Source organism: Schistocerca americana, chromosome 4 (genome assembly GCF_021461395.2).
Source record: "Schistocerca americana isolate TAMUIC-IGC-003095 chromosome 4, iqSchAmer2.1, whole genome shotgun sequence".
Classification (NCBI taxonomy): Eukaryota; Metazoa; Arthropoda; class Insecta; order Orthoptera; family Acrididae; genus Schistocerca; species Schistocerca americana.
Genome location: NC_060122.1, coordinates 407,729,857 through 407,743,097, shown reverse-complemented (window position 1 = coordinate 407,743,097; position 13,241 = coordinate 407,729,857). Strand labels below are relative to the sequence as shown.

At 42.7% G+C, this 13,241-nt stretch overlaps 1 non-coding gene across 1 annotated transcript; it reads left to right on the top strand.

Annotated features, from left to right (window-relative positions):
- The first annotated feature begins 8,036 nt into the window (after positions 1-8,036).
- Positions 8,037-8,111, top strand: Trnat-ugu. Its single transcript has one exon. It is a non-coding gene; the product is annotated as a tRNA-Thr (tRNA).
- Positions 8,112-13,241: the final 5,130 nt, after the last annotated feature.

Genomic DNA, 13,241 nt, shown 5'->3' with positions numbered 1-13,241 from the left:
TCAATAGCGTGCTTCTCTGTCCTCTTCTAATAAGAGTTTTATTGGTTTGCAGCACTAATCGGTGTGCCAAGGTACTTGCTGCAAAGCATGCTATGGCCTCGAAGATTGCTATGTGATATGTCCGTAGTATCTTTAGAGGCAATCTGTACTGCGTCGAATTCAACCTGGCCAACTTATGCATGATTTTACTGGCTTTATCTATTGTGAGTTTCATGTGTTCACTGAAATTTTGTTTTTCATCTAAGTATAGGCCGAGGTAACGCGTAACCTGTTTTCTCTGTATGTTAACATCGTTTAGTTTCAGAATAGGATTTCTCTGCAGTACTCCTTTGAGTAGTACGTAAACTGTTTTGTTTGCAGCAATATGAAGTTTATTTTTCCTACACCAATCGTCGATTTTCATGAGGAGTTGCGTGCCGTTTTGTTCGAGTGCAGCTCGTGAGTTCGCCGACGTCAGAAGTAGGAGGTCGTCAGCATAAGCAACCACACCTCCTACACGGTGATCTTGGGCCACAATATCCAAGAGGGGCTCAAAGACGATGTCCCAAAAAATCGGGCCGCATATCGAGCCTTGTGGGCAGCCTTTACTAATACGTTTAACTACCTCTCTGGTGCCTCCTCTCCAAGTAGACTGTTATATAGAGATGTAAGTAGCTGGATCTCTCTGATGCGAGCAAAGAGTCATGGCCACCATAGATTGTCAAAGGCTTCAGCTACATCAATAAGTATAGCCATCACGTACTTGTCAGGAGTGCTTTTCCTAATTTGTAGTGCTTGATTGATAGCATCGTCTATGCACTTCTCCTCTCTGAAGCCATACTGGGTGTAAGGCCGGTAAGACGTCTTTGTGACTGTAGCCTATCACGCATAGCCTTTCCTGCACCTTAGCCAGTGTGTTTAATAAGCATATAGGACGGTATGTTTTAGGATCAGTCGGGTCCTTGTCCTCAGACTTTTTTCTAATGACCGCCTCAGCTGTTTTCCACAAATGTGGGATTCTACCTAGGCTTAAAGCATCATTAAACAATTTTGTGAGAAATGGCGTAATTTGGGTGACTGCCTGTTTTATTGTTTCTGGAAAGATTTTATCTGGGCCAGCTGCTTTGCCACTCTTAAGTTTTTTTGATTGCGACTTGTGAGAATGGCAAAGTAATTCTGTCACTTACATAATTTTCCCTCATTTTCCGTCTAAGATCTAAGTGACACTGTTCATCCTGTGTATGATCGTCGTCTGGCAGCAGTCTGCTTAAAAGATACTCAGCCGAACTCCGCCACCCCTCCGTCATGGTGCCATCAGATTGTTTTAATGTTGAGAGTGCAGTCGGTGCCCTTAGGCGTTCTGACTGAAGTTTATACGGCTGTCCGCAAATGTCTTTTAGTAATTCCGTTTTAAAAAAATTTGGCCAGTGATTGTTCCTGGTTTTGTGTAATTTCTCTGTATATTTCTGTCTTGCATTTCTGTAGAGTTTAAGCCTAATTTGTCTCTCCGGCGCCGTTTTCGCGGTCTGGTAGTGCTTTCTTTTGACCCTAGATTCCCTACGCAATCTGGTTAGTTCCGCTGACCACGGCAGCTGCTTTCCGCCCTTATCATGTACCGTAGGGATAGTTGCACGCTGCGCCTTCTGTAGGACACTAGTTAGAACGTGTGTCCTGTAGTTTACGCTGCCATTGATTGTTGACAAAGATGCTGTCGTGACCATATCCCTGAGTCTTGGCCAGTTTGCCTTACTCATCAATAAACGCTGATGTTGAGCGTCCCTATTTTGTATGGACCTAGAACGGTTTACCCCAATGATAATGGAATTATGGTCACTACATGTGGCTCGGTCCATAACCTCCCAGGTATTGATGAATGGTATGGACTTGGTGTTCGCTAGTGAAATATCAATATTGGTTTCGCCTCCTGCATGTCCACGAAAGGTTGGTGGTTGTCCTGCTTCATTTAATATGAATAAGTTGCACTCATTAATTACATCTATCACTATTTGTCCCCTCTCGTCCGTTCTACTCGAATGCCATAACGTCGACTTTGCATTTATATCTGCCACAATTAAAAGTTTTTTCTCTTCCGAGAATTGAGCTATGTCCCTTATTTTATCAACAAAAGGTTGGATATTGTAGGAAAATTGAGCATATGTTGACGATATTATCCATATATCTTGGTCTACGGCTATTTCGGCGGTGGCCACATGCTCAGAACATAGCTGAGCGATCTTTGTAACTGCAATATTTCTATTTAATACTATTATGGCCGACTTCGCACCAGATGTGCCAGCAACTGTTATATAATTAGAGGGTAGCTCTGGGATCCTGCCGCCACGCAAGAGAGGTTCCTGAACACAGAGGACGTCTGCTTTTACTTCGCCCAAGAACTTGCCTAGTTACATACTAACTGTGGAACCCCTCATACAGTTCAGTTGGATCACCTTCCAGGCGGATTTTCCAGAAAAAGAAAACTCTTTGACACAGGCTGTTTAGGGTCGAAGGAGACTCGCCCATATATTCTAGCCAGATCCATAGAGATTATATACAGGTAATGGGAAACTCCTCTGTGGACACATACAGGTCTGCTATCGTGAAATTTGTTGTTTAATACGATGCTCAACATTGAGACTGAGCTTCGCCTAACGCTAGTTGTTCGCTGCAGAAACCCTAACCCGTTACTTAATATTTTATGTTTGAGCCTACTTATATTGTACAACTCTACATCAAAAAGTTTATAAATTCTTACATGTGTTTTTAGGGGAGTTATTTTGGTGTGGCTACTATAGTTTCTTTCTTGGTGATTGTACGTTGTTAACGGTTTCATATTCTGTGCGCTCTATCTGCCTTTCATATAGCTGTCTATATGTCGGACACTCAGGGCCCCCCGCTTTATTACATATCCTGTTTCTATACATACATGGCATACATCCCACTGTAGTTTCCTCTTGGCACTCCAATTGTTTATGGCCTGTTTTCGCACATTTACCACATACTGTAGGTTTTTCACAGTACTTCGGTGAGTGCCCGAGACCCCAGCATTTAGAGCATCTTTGAACAGCCACGTAATCTTCAATGTGAAGTGACTCAAACTGTATGTAGACTCTTTCTTTTTGTAAGAGAAGTAGTCTAACCCTTGGTGTTACTTCAGGAATATTATTTACAGTTCGTCTTCCCCTTATACCCTTTTTAAATTTAATTTTAACCTCATTTTGGAACTCCTCCTTGTTTATATGCTCACTGAGATTTATTTCATACAGCTCCCCTAGGAACTCTTCATCTGTAAGGGATGTTCCTACTCTGTGAACTGCAGGGAGAGGTCTGAATTTCCTAGGTTCCTCACACCTAATGTTTTGTAGCTGTGCCATTTTTTTCTATTAGCTTTTGTTTGTCCTGTTGTGTTTCGGTTTCTATTATTACTGTATTTGCTGTGGATCGTATTGCCTTAATTTTGAGCTTGTCTTGCTTGGGGTTTACACTCTTGGTAATTGCCTCACGTATGGCCCTGGCATCTTGATTTGTTTCGGATTTAAAGAAGAGAGTACTCGACTGTTTGAATTTTGCCTGCTGTATATGCTTCTGTACCTTGTTTAATGGTCTTGTGCTCGTGGCAGTTACAGCCCAAAGTACAATGGGAAGGATTTACTTTCATTTTTAAGTTTCTGATTTTCTAGCTTGAGCCCCATAATTTCCGCTTCTAATTTTTGTATTCGCTCTGATGAATCGGGAGCTGCAGCCGCCGCGAGTTCTTTACGAAGTTCTGCATTTTCCGATCGGAGCTCCTCATTTTGTCCATGCTGCTTGACTTGTCCTATCGCTAACACCCAGATCTTATCCCTTACTTGAGATGTGATTGTGGATGACACTTTTTTCTGCTTTAGTTCTTGTTGAAAGTCAGCTAGAATCTCGTCAACCGCCTGTATCATTCGCGATTCCATTTCAGATCTTTGCGGAATTGAATCAATTGGATTCCGCCTTATAGCGCCTGTGTTTCTGACCACAGGCGTTCCATCACTACTTCGCCTGCTGTTAGACGCAATGGTGATATTTGTACCAGGTGTACAATCGCCAGGAGCCTTAGCGGAAGCCAGCTCTGCCCAGCTAGTTTTCTCCAGTGTCCGAGTATTTCAGACAGACAGGAGTTTGAAAACTATGAGAATACTTCCCAAAGTGTTAAGCAAGATATGACAGAAATAGCATAATGTACAGATTATATAATTAATAGTTATAAATTAGCTTATTAGTAGTCTTACAACTATCCAAAAGAAAAATGTATTGGTCCACCACGTGGCTCTCGTATTGTGCCTTATTTACGTTGGTAAAGGAAGGCAATGGTGCTCACACTGTGCTAACTGCAGCGCAGCACGACAGCCAATCGTGTAACTACGTGCACTAGCGAAAAGCTATTACGTGATAAATAACTAACAGCGGCCGTCATATAAAATCTGACCGCTTTACAGAAAACTGTTTCCCATTAAAAACTGAGTTTTAATTACCATAAATGCACAATAGAGACCTAACGCAATCTATAGTTGACCAAAAACAGAGTTTAATTATTGCTGTTCTCAGATAAACAAATGATCTTGGACCATTAAGAGAAGTTTTTCAATCACATGTTGTCCATTTCCAAATCTCAATCTTCACAGGAATTAAAACGACAGTTACTATGAAAACAAACTGTTTTGTGTTCTTATTTGTGTTTACTTTGAGAATTGATGGTTTATAGTTGGACTCCCATCTTTCTGGTTCTGAAGGTTTTCTTATTTCACAGGAATAGCTTGGAGTGTTGCGATTATTCTATATCTGCACTGAACACTCTAGTAGAAATTGATATCACTTTCATTGATATTACTTAAGAGTTGTGTAAAAGGGCCTATTTCCAGTACACAAAGTGTTCGCAAGGGCCCGCATCTCGTGGTCGTGCGGTAGCGTTCTCGCTTCCCATGCCCGGGTTCCCGGGTTCGATTCCCGGCGGGGTTAGGGATTTTCTCTGCCTCGTGATGGCTGGGTGTTGTGTGCTGTCCTTAGGTTAGTTAGGTTTAAGTAGTTCTAAGTTCTAGGGGACTGATGACCGTAGATGTTAAGTCCCATAGTGCTCAGAGCCATTTTTTTGTTAGCAAGGTTCCCATTAACCTATTACTTAGGATATAGGTACCACATTTATGTTAGAAAAACAGTACTAAACCGCTTCTAAAGTTTCACACGCAAATCGTTAGTGTTACTTAAAAAGTTTCACTTACTTTTGTAGAGGTCCTTTTGCAACATTTAATCGCACCTTACAACAGTTGCGAAGATACACATCCCTCACATCTGGAGGCACATTTTTCACACACGGAGAGTTGCACCAGGTGTTTAGAAGGATTCAGCTCCCTGTTGAGATGACGTTGAATGACAGACAGCAGTATTATAGTCTTGCTTCTAGTAACGGTATTGTTTACTGCGTTTCCCCGCGGCTCGAAATGTTTACAAACGGAGCGCGCACAAAACACGTCTACTGGGCTCGACAGCTTGGTAGGGAACAGTTGAATATAAAGGATATTCAATAAGGTGAGGTTGAAGCGTCGAACTTACATGAATATTTTATAGTCGACCCATCTGTCACAATGGCCGGTGTGACACTAATGAATTAGGCGTATTTAATCGTAACACGTGTGCCACCAGCCGCTAGAAAAAGATTTGTTTGCACCTTATGTATCAACAACGGAGGAGAGAGGCTCCATGCAGCAAGGAATCCGGAATATCCTGACAAATGATGCATGATCTGTCACTCCCATCCACATTCCTTCCTCACAAGCCCTGAGAAGTAAACACGCACGATGAAGTCCCACACACGCGGCTAGCGTTACAACACAACTCTCCAGAGCCAGCGACTTGTACATCGCATTCTGCAGAGTCTTTCTTTTACGAAGAGAGCTCTCAACTGCTGCAGTATCCACTGAATTTTATATACATGAAAATAAAAAGCAAGCATTTTATATAAAGAACTGCGTAATTGCATCAGTCATTTAGTGTCCTCCGAGAAGCTTATGACGTGTAGAAATACTAGTAAATGCTGAAATATGCTCGAGGACAGTAGAGTTTGATATGTCATTTATGTACTATTCGTTGACGCCAGAGAACAGGAAAACCACGTAAAAAAAAAGAGTTCGCTTTTTTAGTCCTCCGCACAAATGAACGCCTGACATTTCTTTCATATTTTCCATTCATTGTTTTTCTGAGCTTTTTCAGATTATTCTGCAGCAAGTTTATCCTCTCCCGCACTCCCTACCGTCTGACTAACCCTCCCTCCGTTTCTGGACTGTCTTTAAGCATGACTTCACAACTCTAATATTTCCTCTGTTTCATTTCTCTGAATCATGAAGTTTTTTTCAGTGAAAAGTTTTACTTCAGCGAAACAGAGAAAGCTTCCTATTTCCACTGTACTCTTTTATTCCCGTAAATGCGAAACATTCAGTGCTTGTCGGCAATGCGCATGAATAAAGACCGTGCCATCTTCTGCTCTGGCTGACACGCATTTATTTTCAGTAGCTTTACAGAAATGCAGTACAGTTCATACAAAACATCTGACTGACGTGCGTTAATTGTACGGTTTCTGTAAAGCAGTACTATGTGGTATCCGTGTGTGTGTGTGTGTGTGTGTGTGTGTGTGTGTGTGTGTGTGTGTGCATGTATGTATGTATGTGTGTGGGGGGGGGGGGCAGGTCGGTTTCCTGCGTGGTCGGTCAAATACTATAAAAAAATAAAAAAGGGCAAGCCCAATCTAAAGTCTAGATCCGGACATGTGGCCGTCATGGCGGTAGATCTCTATTGCTCATAGGTTGGCAAGGTGCCAGTTTCGCTAGTCAATGAGATGGTACTTTCACGTAACCAATCAGAAGCGAGAAAGGATGAATTTCTAGCTTCGAAACAAACCATTCTCTTCTCTGCTGTCGTAACGAATATTTCACTGTCTTTTCCGAGTGTGTCATGAACAGTACAATTCCAGTTGCTGCGTGTGAAACGAGCGGCAGCTAAATTTATGAGCTTGTTGAAAACTGACGGTTTGGTGGTGAGTTGGCAAAGACAATGAATGTGAAAGCTAAAAACACTGACAGCTGATCTGCAGACTAGCCAAATGTTTAGGTTAGACTGGAATATGTTAGTTTCATATTCTACGGATCGTTTGCACAGTTAATCGTAAGGGTATGGAACAAGTAGTTTTACATTTACATTACACATTCATTTGTAAATATGGCAACATGCTGACCGTTTAAAAGCATTTTTTTTCTAAATATACGTCTCAGCTGTGCGACTAGCCGGCCGGTGTGGCCGAGCGGTTCTAGGCGCTTCAGTCTGGAACCGCGCGACCGCTACGGTCGCAGGTTCGAATCTTGCCTCGTGCATGGATGTGTGTGATGTCCTTAGGTTAGTTAGGTTTAAGTAGTTCTAAGTTCTAGGGGACTGACGACCTCAGATGTTGAGTCCCATAGTGCTCAGTGCCATTTGAACCATTTGTGTGGCTGGATTTGTGATATACCCGCAGAAAAAGTTTCAGTTCGCAGTACATGAAGAAATGTCATCGAGTCAAACAGAAGTGATATCTGACTTTTCACCAAGGAATTATTGTATGTCCTCTGCGGTTCTTAATTAATTCAATCGATTCAGCAGACAGTCAGAGTAGCCCTCTTTGTTTTCAGATAATCGTGTTATTTACCGTCTCATAAAGTCTTCAGACGATTAACAACAACAGAAATTTTGCATTGTGACTCTACATAACGAGAAGTGTGATGTAATCACCGTGAGCGCTGAAAGGAATCCGCTAAATTTCGGTTACGCGATGAACCACACAAATCTAAAGACCGGAAATTCAGCTAAATGCTAAGGATGAAATGATAATTAAATGGACACCCTAGCTGCAAGCAGGCGTTGATACACTTCATTGGGGACATGTTGAAAATGTGTGCCCCGAGCGGGACTCGAACCCGGGGTCTCCTGCTTACATGGCAGACGCTCTATCCATCTGAGCCACGGGGAGCGTGCAAGGGATAAGTCCCTGCAGACACACTATCCGCTGTGCCCGCGGTGGCCCAGATGGATAGAGCGTCTGCCATGTAAGCAGGAGATCCCGGGTTCGAGTCCCGGTCGGGGCACACATTTTCAACATGTCCCCAATGAAGTGTATCAACGCCTGCTTGCAGCTAGGGTGTCCATTTGATTATCATTTCATTTCTAGCAAAGCTGCATGGTAATTCACGGTAACTGTTCTTTCGGGAACAGATACTACCGTCATATATAGTTTTAAATGCTAAGGGATTACAATTATTATTAACTTAAATTACAGTGATCACATTGAAAATGCTGTGAGGTAAGTTAGCCACACGCTTCGATTTGGTGGCCTTGTACTCAAAAAATACAATACATATACTAAAGAGACTGCTTGCACAACCCTTTTCCGTCCTCTTTTCGAGTGCTGCTGCGCGGTGTAGGATACATATCGGGCAGGATTCACGGAGGGCATCAAAAACGTTCAAAGAAGAAAGCTCATTTTGCATTAACGCGAAACAGAGGAGAGAGTGTCACGGATACAATGAGCCAGTTGGAGTGGCACTTTTTAAAGCAAAGGAGTTTTTCGTTGCGGTAGTATGTTTTCAGGACATTTCAATCACCAACTTTCTCATCCGAATGCGAAAATATTTTATTGGCGCCCACCTCCACAGGGAGAAATGATCATTATAAGAAAATAAGAGAAACTTCGTAAAGCTTCAAGTGCCCGCGCTGTTCAGAAGTGGAACAGTAGAGAAATAGCTTACGAATCGTCTGGCAGGCACTTAATTCAGTACTGCAGAGTAGAAAATATGTAGGTGTAGATGTAGATATTAGCAATTTCTACCCAAGATCTTTTGCACGTTACAATAATAGAAATTATTCTGCGAAAGAGAAGGAGTTATCAAGGAGGATGGATATTCTTCAGTTTGTTTTCTATTTTTCTTTTACTGTCTCTCACGTATTCTGTATCACACAAATTTTCCTTGCAGTACTGTGCACCCCTTTTTGTGCTAATAACACCCTTAATGTGGAGTAACGATGATGGCCTTTTCTTCTGATAATGCAATTGTGTATATCATTATTTTTTCATAACTTCCACGAACCATTTGTGACTAACTTCATTAGGGAACCAATATACTATGAAGCAGTAATCAAAATAAATAACTCGTAATACATATGTCTGTAAGATGATAGCGAGTGAACACCACTTATTATTCTTGCAGCTCGTTTTTGAGCATTGAGGACATTTTTTAAAGATGAGTAACGCCGGAAAATTGTTCCATATGACATTATTGAATGAAAATATGAAAAATAGTCAACCTAATGGATTGCCTCTCCACAATATTTACGATGATTAGAAGTGCAAATGGGACTAACTAAGTTGTTTTAGGAGTTCCAAAACGTGCTATTCCCAGTATAAATTCTCGTCAAAGTGGGCACCTAATGATTTTGAAATTTCGCACTGTTTATTATTTCTTTACCTTGTATTACACTTATCATTGATCCCGCACTTCTAGGTTTGTGAAACTGGGTATGTTGTGTCTTTTTGAAACTGCAAATGAGACCATTCGCAGAAAACTAATCAGTGATACTTATAAGGACATAGTTTCTATTTCTTCTGTTGCTGACATCCATAAAATGAACTAATTCGGCTTGTTGGATATTAGCCGGAGGATCGTTTACATGTATGAGAAACCAAAGCGAACCTAAGATGTCAGTTTCGTTGTGAGACGGCGATGCTAAAAATATGTGAAAGCTAAAAAACCTAGATGTAGTGCCAGACATCTGCAGCTTAGCCCGGAGTTTATGTTAGGTTGGAATGTGACCACCTGGTTGAGAGTTGGTGAAGCTAAGGAATGTGACAGCTGAAAAACCTTGTTATGGCAGCAGGCTAAACTGTAGTTTAGCACTATTGTAGTTGGAATACGACAGTTTTAGTTCAAAAAATTAAATTAATAATGTTTATTATCACATACATTTCTTTCTTCCGAATATGTCACGAATTACCAGGTTCTTTCGCTACCGCCTTTATCCCGCATTGTGCGCAGGGTCGGCAGGGTTAAGTGCGAATTTGGCATGGTTAATTGGAAGGGGTGGCCAGATGCCCTTTCTGCCGCCACCCCATATCCTCTGGGGACGGAATTAGTGTACCGCAGCTGTCTGCGTCTAGTGTAAATCGTGAAATAGTGTGAATGTGTGTCAAATGTCTGCGCATCGTGTAACTGAGGCGGGACGTGGGGAACAGCCCCTTATTCACCTAGTATGATGTGGAAAACCGCCTAAAAACCACATCCAGGCTGGCCAGAACACCGGCCGTCGTTGTTAATGCGCCAGGCGGATTCGATCTGGGGATGGGGCGCCTACCCGAGCCCTGGAAGCAGCGCGTTAGCGCTCTCGGCTACCCTCGCGGGTTTATGTTGTAGTCTAATGATACAGCTTAAATTAAATTAATAATCTTGGTTGTCAAAATATTTGCTGGTTCCATCAAAATGTGCTACAATTCCGGAGGCTATGAGAAAACTCCTTCGTCCTGTCTCCTCTCTCATTGGCTGCATTGATCTGGCGCTAATATACCGCATTTCCTAACTCTCATGCCTCACGGCGAGCGCCGACAACATTGCTGCACCAAACACCCAAGTACGCCTCAGGCCCTGATCTAGAATTTTACCGACCGCCCCTTATAAGTAACTAGAAGACGAGGGCTAGCTTCTATGACGGCCATATACGGCTAACTGCCATTGTAAGGGGAGATTATAATCATGGGGGAATGAAACGATGCGATATGGGTACGAACTGAAAAAGGGGTGTTTCGGGACTTGGTGGTAAGAGGGAGACTGGAGAAAAGCCGGTACTCTGCATTAAACTTCATTTAATAAAAGTATATCCTCAGAAAAGGCTGGAGACACGGGAAGATACGAAGTGGAGAACACATGAAAATACCACCAAGATTACGAGGGTCGTTCAATAAGTAATGAAAGACTTTTTTATTTCAATGCTACGGCCTTACTCCACCCGTACGCCTGCATGGTACCACTCCACTGGTCGACATCGGAGCCAATGTCTTTCTGCATCAGTATCCTCCCCATCATTCATGAATAGCTACCCGCGGATTGCTTCCCCCATTGGGCCAAACAAATGGTTCTCCATTGCTCTTTGTGGTCTTTGTGGCGCCGAGAAAGACAGCGGGCACACACCTCTGAATATCGCTACTGGTGGGCAAGTGTCTGGGTACAACCAACATACATACGTGCATCTATGCAGCGAGATGCTTGATTGTGATCTGGCCGTCACATCTAATGAGAGTGTCCGCACGTTCCAACGTTGCAGGAGTCATGGTTGTGAATTATTTAAATGTTATACTTTTGCTGTTGTAATATCTTCTAATTAGTAAATATTGATCATAAATACCTCACGTTGTTGGCTAAAGAGCGACCAATTAATGCAATGCAAAGAAAACTTCAAATATGAAGATGGGAACTTTTCCCCTACACGCTATCAAGGCAGTAAGAAGTTCTTATCTGAAGCTTTCTTTACACAGAAATATTAATCGGTAGCCGTCTGGGGTAGCCGAACGGTTCTAGACGTTCAGTCTGAAACCGCGCGACCGCTATGGTCGCAGGTTCGAATCTTGCTTCGGGCATGGATGTGTGTGATGTCCTTAGGTTAGTTCGGTTTAAGTAGTTCTAAGTTCTAGTGGACTGATGGCCTCAGAAGTTAAGTCCCATAGTGCCCAGTGCCATTTGACCATATTTTTTTTTATTAACCGTTCTTTCCGCACTCTACCAAATAACAACCCAGTTCTCGTTTCCAGTACCTATCGGTGGTACAATGAAGATACCATATTTATCAGACTTAGGTCTATTTGTTGTCGGCTGCTACTTACTTGACTTCGTGAATGACACGGTACCTGCTGTTGGCTGAGCCTCTCACCTGTATGGCCAAAGTAGCCGCCGTGTCGTTAACCTCAGTGCAGCTCCCACTAGTCTCGTATGATACTCAAGAGCGGCAGCTCAGCAGTCGGGTGGCTCCCATGCGACCCACGTGTCGACCGTGCGTGCCCAAGCACCGTGCCCTCCGAGATGACGGGCCCGGCTCGGTCCCATCCAGACAGGACACGCGCGTGCTCGCGCCTCCCATTAATCACGTGGTCAGGCGCGCTGCCGCCACTATTTCCATCACCGGCCACAATGGCGCTGTCGGCGCCGACGCTAGCACAAAGAGGCGGGCGCGCTGCAGCGGAAAAAAATACACTGTTTCTCTTTCCTGTCCGGCGGATTTCCAGCCGCGGTTTTTCACCCAGGCCTCCTTTCTCCCGTCTTCTCAGCATCCCTTATCACCTCTGCACATTCCCGCTCCCTCTCTGACACACACACACACACACACACACAAACACACACACACACTCACAGGTATGTACTGCTTTTTTCACCTTGCTGCTTTTCGTTTGTTATTACTTACCTGTTATGGGCCGAAGGAATTCCATTTTTCAAATGTTCCTGGAGAAGACAACCATTAATAAAAGAGTCACTTTTTTGATTGAAGAAACGGATGTGCTGTCTCTCGCGCCGAGGTGAACATTTTGATGTATGGTCCAATTTGAAGCGACGGCTTGTGTTTTATCTAGATGTGAGTTATGGCACCGTAACACCTTCTGCTCTTTCGTTTTTACGTAGGTTAGCTGAACCTAGTTAAATATATCGCGCATAATGACTGTCAATGCTATGTATATTAGAAGGCAAACGAACCGCTGTCCCGGAACAGAAACAACTGTAGGTTGCCCATCTAATGGCTCCCAGAGGCAACAAAAATCTGATTTTCAATATTTATCGTAATTACTGGATGACTTTAATAATTTATGATGCCATCATAATCTGCTAATTAACAGGCATAATCTTTTGTTAAAAGTTCACTGGTGTGTTTTGCCTTGAATCAGCGTAACTGACGGCTGGAAAATACCCGTAATTTATTATCCAGTATTTGAGAATGGCAACAGTTAAGGAATTCCAGCAAACTTTAAACATAATTTCAAACCAATATGTAACTTTGCTTCTTTAATCCCACCCACAGAATTATAAAAGGAAAAGGTTTATCGTTTACTGCATTTTCGCTATTCGCTCAAGCAAACTTCAGCGTCTGGCATTACCTTCAAATTTGTTACTCGTTAACGAAGTTTGCAGACAGTATTTACATGTACCACTCAGAGAATATGAAAAATTATAATACTATATGGAAAG